The following is a 9534-nucleotide window of genomic DNA, read 5'->3' as shown; positions in this document are numbered from 1 at the left end:
GCTGAAATTAATGGGGTTCAATGTAAAAAAATAAATAGTAATGAGGAAAAAATGGCCGCTTTGATAGGCTATTGCAGCATTGTGCTAGCCACATAATCCTGGTGACCAGCTCATGTTAACTTTTAAAGGACAAAGTTGATGCATTAATGTATGATTTCTATGCATGCTTTGAAGATATCTCTCTCAATAATTGAAGAGAATGTTGTGTATTATAAACATTTTAGTAAATATGAAGAAAATGATAAAGGAAGCATGAAATCACAGAGATTACAAAACGAATATATCTGTATAAAGAATAATCATGCCTTAAACTAGTTACCCCAAAGAGTCCAAAACTAAAAGTCGGAAATAGCTCTTTACCAGTATATTCCTATAGTATGTAAAGTAAAGATACATAAAGATACATTTTACCAAGATGATGTTATACAGGAGCACTTTGGTCATTACAAAGTTGGTTGAACATATATATTTTTATGACCTGGTCTTTGGGACTTTTAAGGACTGGACTATTTATTAACAACTCAGACAGTATAGCACAGTCTCAATAGAAATATTCCTACTTGTTCCAGTTAAATATTTCAACAACAACTTTATTCTCAAGTTCAGAAGAAGGAACACGACCCTTTGAAAAGAATTGATGTATTACAATGCACACAGTACAACGCAGTATAACGCAGTACAATATCAGGGTGCATTACAATCTCAAGTAGTGTTCAATAAGAAAAAACACAACAATGAATGTGTCCGTTCTGCAGTCAGACTTTTGTACCTGTACTGATTCATTGAAATGGAAACCTATCTGAAATGTATGTACTGCAGCTTAATCGTACTGCTTAGGTGTGTGCTGCAGTATCCACTTTTTTTATCAAATACAGATGTAGCCCGCTTAAAACATTGAGTTATTTAAATTCTCTGAGAAGAACCGTAACATGGTCACGACAAAGAGCTTTAATTGGACTACATCTGTAACAGGCTGGTATCTGCAATACTCTATTCTCATCATACAATGACCCCAAATTCTAATTAACTCCCTCACTGCGCCTTAACTACTACAACCTGCTCCAAGCTCGTCATTGTCTCTCACAAGACCTGACCTCACTCTAGTCTATTGGAAATGCTTCTATCACACACATTTATTTAAATCACTGTTGATTATTTCCTGCTCACCTGTCCAAGTCCTTATAGTGGCTATCTGTATCCTCCAGAATACAGTGAAATATGTTAGTCCTTACTTACAAAGTTCTTATACAGATGCAGTCTCCGGTTGAAATCCGCTTGCCAGGGACACTCCTTGTGTTGTCCACTGGCCGACTGCCCACCAGTGATTATCTTCTCCCCCCCACCCCCTTCGCGGCGTGCGTTCAACCGCTAATGCTTGAAAAAAAAGGGTGATGTTTGGCGTGGGGGGGAGGGGGCGGGGGTGTTCCCATGTGGGTGCCGCACGGAGAGTCAGACAGAACCAGAGAGGGCATCTGTACATCATAGACCTCCTCTCCAAATACATTACCATGAGCTTCCTCAGTGCTGCTCATATTCTATTCTTTTGTTTCTCCCCTCAGAACCTCTTCCCCCTGTCTGAGCCTCCACTCCTTCTTCTGGGTTGCCCCTCACTCATGCAATTTCCTGCCTTGAAATATCTGGACTCATGATCACTGCTTTCCGAATATACAGAGGCACTGTAAGCCAGGCATTGTTATCCACTGTATTTACAGTGCACTCCTTCTTCTACTGTCTCTGTAAATCTTCCAACATATCACTTAGATTGTAAACTCTCCAGGGAAGGTAGTCCCTTTCCTATTGTGCACTTTTATGTGTGTTGCACTTATTGAATGATCATTTTACAGTTTTCTATTGTCTTTCTTTTTTTATAAGCGCGGTGTACATTGTTGACATTATATAAATAAAAATATACATAAATACAATACAACCTCTTCTCTGCAAAGGCCATCTACTACATTGCATGACCTTTTAGAACAAAAGAGATGAATGAAGTATCTGTTTAAATAACAAGTTTGTATATATATTTAATGTATTAAAATTCCAATTTGCAGTGTTAGAATAGTACCATACAAATTATTGTGTTAGATCAGAAAGACTTACCTAAATTCTCAATAGAATAATAACGTTGTTTGCTATCCACTCTCACTGTCTCTGCATAAGGGCTTCCAACCCCATAGCCAATTATATATCCTCGCACAACAATGTTTGGATTTAAGGGTGGGGTCCAACTCATAACAATACTGGTTGTCAATGGTCTGACATGAAGAGAACTGGGCTGGTCCGGCACCTGAGATTCTGCGAGCCAGAGAAGAAGACCATTAATATTGTATAGCGTTAGTCAATCTAGTCAACAGCATTGCTAATCGGTTTTGATTGTCTTCTGACAGCCGGTTACACATAGATAATCCATGCTTAGGGGCCTTAAGCATACAGCCTGAGAATGTAAGACAATGTCTTAGGAGTGCTGCACTGTATAATATAAAGGTTATGATTAATACAAAAAGCATGGGTTATTTATTGGTAACCAATTGTAATAGCCACATGTAAAATTCTCAAAACTTCATTACAGATCATGTTTAATTTGACTCAAAGAGACTCCCAGACGTTCGAATAAAATGGTTCTTTGAAACACTGTAACCAATTATTTAGCAGTTGTAATACTTTCTTTGCATATAATATGTTTAGAGGTTATATCATGGGAAATAAATAAAAACATGAGGTAATTGTGACTTGGGTGTTGAAACTATTAAACGATTACTGCAAAAGTACAAAGGTAATAGTTGTGATAGATTTCTAGATGAGCTACTCATTCCAAATGGATTAATTACAGTATATAGACAGTTCACATGAGCATAAGGTTATTCCGCATCTAATTAATTGGATAACATTAGACCTTTTTTAAATGTGTTCACTTCTTTACTTTAACCATCCCCTGTAAACCAAGTAACGTCTTTCACTTACAGGTATGTAATGCTGTACACATATAACCTCTTATTATACAAAGGTTTGCAGTATTTTAAGACAGCGATCAACTACTACCATGTTTTTCCTTTTGTGAGCCTAAAAACAAATAAGAGGAGCATGTCTTTTATTGGAGTTTGTTTCAGATGATGGAGAATCTACTACTATATCATACGCACCTTTAGAAGAATGACATACTATGACATAGTAGCTTGTCTCTTTGAATATATATATATATATATATATATATATATATATATGTAGAGGTATCAGTACCGTGTTAGCCGAGCTTCCATAATCAAAAAATAAATAGATGATACCGTTCTGTGGCTAACGAAATGCTTTTATTTGTGCGAGCTTTCGAGATCGCTGGAAGAAGAGATCAGTGTATCTCGAAAGCTCGCACAAATAAAAGCATTTCGTTAGCCACAGAACGGTATCATCTATTTATTTTTTTATTTTATATATATATATATATATATATATATATATATATATATATATATATATATATATATATATATAAAACACCTGAAGTGTTGTTCATATATATATATATATATATATATATATATATATATATATATATAAATATATGTGTGTGTGTGTGTGTGTGTGTGTGTGTTTACACGAACAGAAGACATAACTGTGAAGTATTCCCAACAGAAACCTTGGAAACCACAATAAAAAAAAACATATTAGTGTCAGTGTGACAGGGTGAATGAACGTCACCAGCCATATGCCTGGAAAACCTATGTTTAGGCTTGCAGTGCAGCAGTGATGAGGTTAAGTTGAGAAGGGCTGCTTAATTAGTCTGACCCCAGCTGCATAATCAAGGTGTTAAAAGCCCAGGCTGTACACACATGCAGGAGAGCCGGTGAGGAGACAGGACTGAAAGTGCTGAAGAGATTACTGCTGTAAGGTCTGTGGTGCAAAGTACATGTGTGATGAACTGTCTGTCTCCTGCATACTAAAGAGAAGCTATTTTGTTCTGTCTGCTAAAAAGAAGCTGTTTTGTCTGCTGAAGAAGAAGCTATTTTCTTTTGTTTGCTGATGAGAAGCTATTTGTTTTTGGTGTGCTGTATGTTTTAAGGCTCAAATAAATAAGCCTTATCCAAAGAACCTGCGTGTGTGGTTGCATGTACCCTGCAACAGTCAGTTTACGGTTATAGAAGTACTTTCTACTAAAACTGTGATTTTCTTATGTCCGAAAAGACGCTAATCAGTTGGTGACTTAGAACATAGAATTGAAATGCTATGTTTATAAAACAAATATGTTAAATATGCAACATATCTGAGATACAGGCAAATATATATGACATATTTTATATGGTTAGTTAAAATATAACATAAGTAGGTAGAAAAACTAAAGAACAATCTGTTATTTGTCATATAAGTGATAACTCGATAGTTATACAGTATGACTTATCCTTTTTTGCATAATTTCACAGCTGAGAATAATGTAAAAACTTCAGCCCAAAAACAAATCCTCCTATCATTATCTATGACATTGTCACTTGTGCCTTTGCCACCATGAAGTAACTCATTCTGACCCTTTGCCTTGTTTAAAATCAAATGTTCCACTAGTAGCTTAAAAAAAAAACCTGTAGTTCCTGACTAATGCAGGTAGATGTATATATATATTTTGACAATCACAGTAATAATCATTTCTTAAACTGAGATCTCCATTACAAAAATCCCAAGTGCAAAAATGAAGCTGCATTATTCTGATGACTGCACAGTTCTGGGTCCAAAATGTATGTAGCCCTCAGGGAAATTTAAATGACATGTATTATTCAGCAGCATGAACCAAATGCAAGATGCAAGACGTTGGTGATGAAAAGTAAACCAAGAATAGGGAAGCCAAAGACTGAACTCTACAATGTTTCACTAAGGTCCATTTTTGAACTTCCATAGCAAGACGTTCTAATATAGGAGATAGTTAATTTTGCCTATGAATGGGTACAATGCCACACATACATTAAAGTACAATTAAAACAGAACTTCATGTTCTTCATTCCCTCTCCACTGAAAGTGAACATTTTGCCAACTGAGTATGACTCACATTTACAGTGGATCACACTTACTTTTCCGACTACTGCTGTCTAACCTTCTCCAAAACAGAAAGTGTTTATATTAGAAAAGACAATCTTCTTAGTTACCAGGGGCACCAAAATATGTAAAATTGGCAACGTAGACTCAGCAATACACCAATTTAAGAAATATTCTGTTAGTAAGACTACATTTCCAAATGGAGCCCAAATGCGCAACTTACTAACTATGGGCCAAAAATATGCTCTTTTTGTTAAAAAAAAAAAAAAACAATGAAATCATTATACAGTATTGTGCACGCTGATATGACATAAGTGGAAAAATAAATTCTCAAATGTACGCTTTTGTATTCTACGCTTTGGCATGAACACGTGTTAAAAGTAAATGAATGCTTGAGGAGAAGGCAAACCATTCGGCCTTTCTAGCCACTGTAGCCCTTTTTGTGAACCGGCCTGACCCACCCAATCTCACATTGGTCCCTTGTGGTCTAACCGGTCCCTTTCCTTGCGACACACCTCTTCTAAGGGACTACTGGTAACTGTATCACACCTGTGGCTCCAGGAGATCTGAGCCTCCACTAGCTGGGAGCCTGGGGAAACCCTTACTATTTACCTGGTGCAGCGCCTCCACTTACCCAGGATCCCCGTTATGAAAGATAGCCCTGGGTAAGAAATACAATAACACACGTATACGATAAAACAATAACTAATACTTTACTTGAGAACATATAACACATTACATAACATCATGCTCTATCCGCATCACCTTAACCATATCACCTCAGCCCAATGTCTGGTGTTCACACCCAGTGTCCTGTGATCCCCCACACCCAATGTCCCGTACTCCTACGGAGGTCGTGGTTGACTGCGCAGTCACTAAATTATCTATTAGGCGTGTTGGTGCACATGTGTAGAAATACCTTCCGAGCACTCCGATGCTCGGGCCTGCTACACTCTTCTAAAAGGGTCAGACGTGCGAAGCCTCCGTCTGATCCTATCCAGGTACTTCTCCAGGACCCCAACGAGGGTCCCACCGCTTCACGGGAACACAACCGTCTCTCGGTAACACACCGTCTCACGGGAAAAGCAACCGCCGCTATCCCTATCTATCCCTAACGTGACAGGAACCCTAACCTAGGGCCTGTCCCTGATGAACCGCAACCTGGGTTGGCTTGGGGGAAATCTCCTAGGGCCTGTGGAGTAATAATCTGCCCCCCTCCCCTAGCTACCCAGTCCTATCTGTAACTATTAACTACTTGCTACTAACTCCCAGATACTAACAGCCTGCAGCAGACACACAGCTAACACAGTCAGCCTGCAGACATACACACACGCTGCACACACTGCGCCCAGTACATGCAGCGTGCACACACAGCAAACAGTCCTACTCAGCACAATACACCACACCTGGAACCCGCAGCAAATACCCACTGCTCACACTCTGTGCCTACTTGCCAGTGCGCACAGCACTACCCACTGTGGCACTGCCAAACCTGCACCTTTCACTCCTAAGGGTGACCTCCTTATCTAGGGCCGTCCCTCTTCAGTTACCCCCTGCCCTTACCGGGAATTGGGGCCTGCCTGGGGACCTAAGGAGAACCCTTACCTGGTGCAGGAGCCACTCGCTCCCTGCACCCTTCCTTCTCCTTCCTTCTCCTCTGCCTGACTGACGCGTGCAAAGCCCGGGAAATGTATCTATATTCCCGGGCTGAGCTTCCTCCAGCCCTATTGGCCACTATCAGGCACCTGGTGCCTGTCTCCCTATGCCTCCTGGGAATTGTAGTTCCCAGGGGGCTGTCTGTGTATTGGGGCCGCGTGCGCACTTGCCCTGCGCATGCGCGAACCCCTAATGGCCGCCGCAACTTCTCTCTTCCCTGTCCTGCCCTCGCGCGATCTCTCTGGGGCTGCCTTAACTTTCTACCCCTCTCTGCGCATGCGCGATCCCTCTGGGGCCTTCCCTGCGCCTGCCTGTCCCTGCGCATGCGCGAACTAACGCGCAATGGCGGCGCCCTGCTCTCGGAGCCGCCCGGACCTCCAGGGATGCCGAGCGCTCCCTTCACTGGCCCCCACCCTCGTGAAGTGCCGGCGGGTCCGTCGCAGCCTCCGGCGGCACCCGCTATCGCACGGCACTCGCGGAGGGGGGCCAGAAAACGTAAATATACCTCGGGGCTACACCACTTAACAGGCGAACTAAACAGAGCCGTTTGAGTCTATTGCTCAAACTATTACAGTAGTAGTAAAGTCTATTACAGTAAGATACTTTTGCCAATTTGATCAGAGGCTCTATACATCCATGCTCAGGCAATGTAAATAAAACCCGTCAGAACAATAAGCTTCAGGCATTTTTATGGCATAGAATCCCGAGGCTCAAAATAAATATTTAAAAACTTCCCAGATGTCACCGAACACATGGGAGCTTTGTAGGGAGCCCTGACTTAGCAGTGGTGTTTGGATTTCTAATCACTTTAACAAAATACACTAATTAAAAGCACTATCCATAGGGAGTTAGTGTAGCTCTCCAACATGCTGTTCCTCTCATTGATATGTATTCCAAGCAGACATCCGGAGAAGGCAAGAGATATGACATGAGCCATACCAACAGGAAATAAAATGCAGTTAGCAATCTGTGTAGAAGCACTATACCTATTTAGCTGACATATGCAGGACTCTCAGTTCCCAATAGGTATGTACCACCCTCTGGTTTTCATGGAAATATATGTATACAAATGTGTCATAACGTTCCAGCTCCATATATTGTAGCAATGAATTTAGTAGCGTTCGTTTTACATTGTCAACCATAAATGCACTTAGCTGCATCTAAAATAATTCACATTCAGTTGATATGTTGTTTGTTGTGTTCTTCTTAAATAGGTCTAAAATATGTTGCTGTGTCCATAACAAGCTACAGAAAAGGCAATGTCATTGTTACATTATTGTTATGAGAACATGCTACATTAGAAGTGGCTATACTGAATAATACTTTAGTAAGAGAGTTGTGATTTGATTAGAAGTTACAGTACTCTGATAAATGTATTGATGTATAAGATATAATGGGATGTGACAATTCCTTTGCATCTTACTGTTATTTTTCTCTGCACCTAATGCAAAGTGTGATCTGTTGTAACGTACATCTTGGTGACACACCCTGATTACTAAAGGCTGTCCATGCTGGCAACATACAGTATTTTGAGATTTATCACAGGAAATAAAAATCCCACGGTGTGAGCACATTCAGGTCTCAGACAGGTCTGCAACCCCCTGCCTTTCCCCATTATCTCTTAGCATACAGTGCTTCCACTGCAGCCAGGGATTCTGGGTAATGACATGCAAATTACCACACAAAAAAGATCATGCCAGGCCATATTTGCTTTGGAAAAATTATAGACTACCTTAATACATTTAACGTATGCTAAAATATGCTGAATGTCAACAAAAAGAGCCTGCTCTTACTGTACATAGATCTCCCAAGATAGAAATACATTAATCTATGGTTATGGTTTATCCCTGATAGACACAAGTAACTTCTAAAAAAAACTATATATAAAACTATATATACATATAGCTATGTAAAGAAGGATGTAAGAGGCACACAGAAAGACATCTTATGTAAAGAGATAGTCTAACCCAGGGGCGCGCAAACTTCTTGAGCTGCGGCCCCCTTTCCAGGAGCCGCAGTGTTCGCACCCCCCACCCCTCTCCCAATGGCTCAGCATCAAATGACATCGCGGGTCATGCGACGTCACGTCACGCAACCCCATCACGGCATTTGACGCACGTCACATGACCCCGCGGCATAATTTCACACTGCGTTGCCGTGGCGACGCGTCACCAAAGACCCATCTTGCAGCAGGTAAGTGAGTTACATTTAATTTAAATGCCGTTGGGAAGAGCGCGGGCGCTCTGTAACCGCCGCGCCCCCCTAGAAATTCTCCCGCACCCCCCAGTTTGCGCACCGCTGGTCTAACAAGGTTGCATGTTAAAGTGTCAATATACAACGACTTGTCTCCCTTTTCTGTCTTTTACTGACATTAACTAGAGATTAGGGGCAATGCGTATAGAAGGCGTTTGTTACAAATCAAAGGGGTTGTTGGTAACTCTAAATGCACAAGTTGTGTGCAAAAAAATTGCAACATCACACACCAAATCTAAATAAAGAAACCCAGACATTGGTTAAATTGCCCAGAACCGAAGAGTTTTACAACACGTGATACGTGCTTACAATCTCACAGCAAATGATTATTGAATTAGGAACCACAATGATTGTGCAAATCCACCATTAATAATTGTAATAATACATTTCTGCCATCAGTAATGTAACCATTATAAAATTACCATCAAGATCATTCTCTGGCGTTTCGGCTGTGTACCAATCTGAAGAGGGTCCCGTTCCATTGACTGTCATTGCTGACACTTGAAAACTGTACTGACTTCCTTTTTCAAGCCCTGGAAAACACAAATATATGGCATTGAGTCCCAATGACCGCATGAATTAACAGAAGTCTTGCACAACAACAATGATACA

At 40.7% G+C, this 9534-nt stretch overlaps 1 long non-coding RNA gene across 1 annotated transcript in view; it reads right to left on the bottom strand.

Annotated features, from left to right (window-relative positions):
* Positions 1-2106: 2106 nt before the first annotated feature.
* LOC142481473 (uncharacterized) overlaps positions 2107-9534 on the bottom strand; it is a 28880-nt gene continuing 21452 nt past the window's right edge. Inside the window, exons 2-3 of the long non-coding RNA XR_012795796.1 lie at positions 9345-9455; positions 2107-2295 (exon numbers count right to left, since the gene is read on the bottom strand). This is a non-coding gene — a long non-coding RNA (uncharacterized LOC142481473). The remainder of the gene's footprint in view (positions 2296-9344; positions 9456-9534) is intronic.

Source organism: Ascaphus truei, unplaced genomic scaffold, assembly GCF_040206685.1.
Source record: "Ascaphus truei isolate aAscTru1 unplaced genomic scaffold, aAscTru1.hap1 HAP1_SCAFFOLD_2692, whole genome shotgun sequence".
Taxonomy (NCBI): domain Eukaryota; kingdom Metazoa; phylum Chordata; class Amphibia; order Anura; family Ascaphidae; genus Ascaphus; species Ascaphus truei.
The sequence above is the reverse complement of the archived record's forward strand: the minus strand, read 5'-3'. Positions and strand labels throughout refer to the sequence as shown.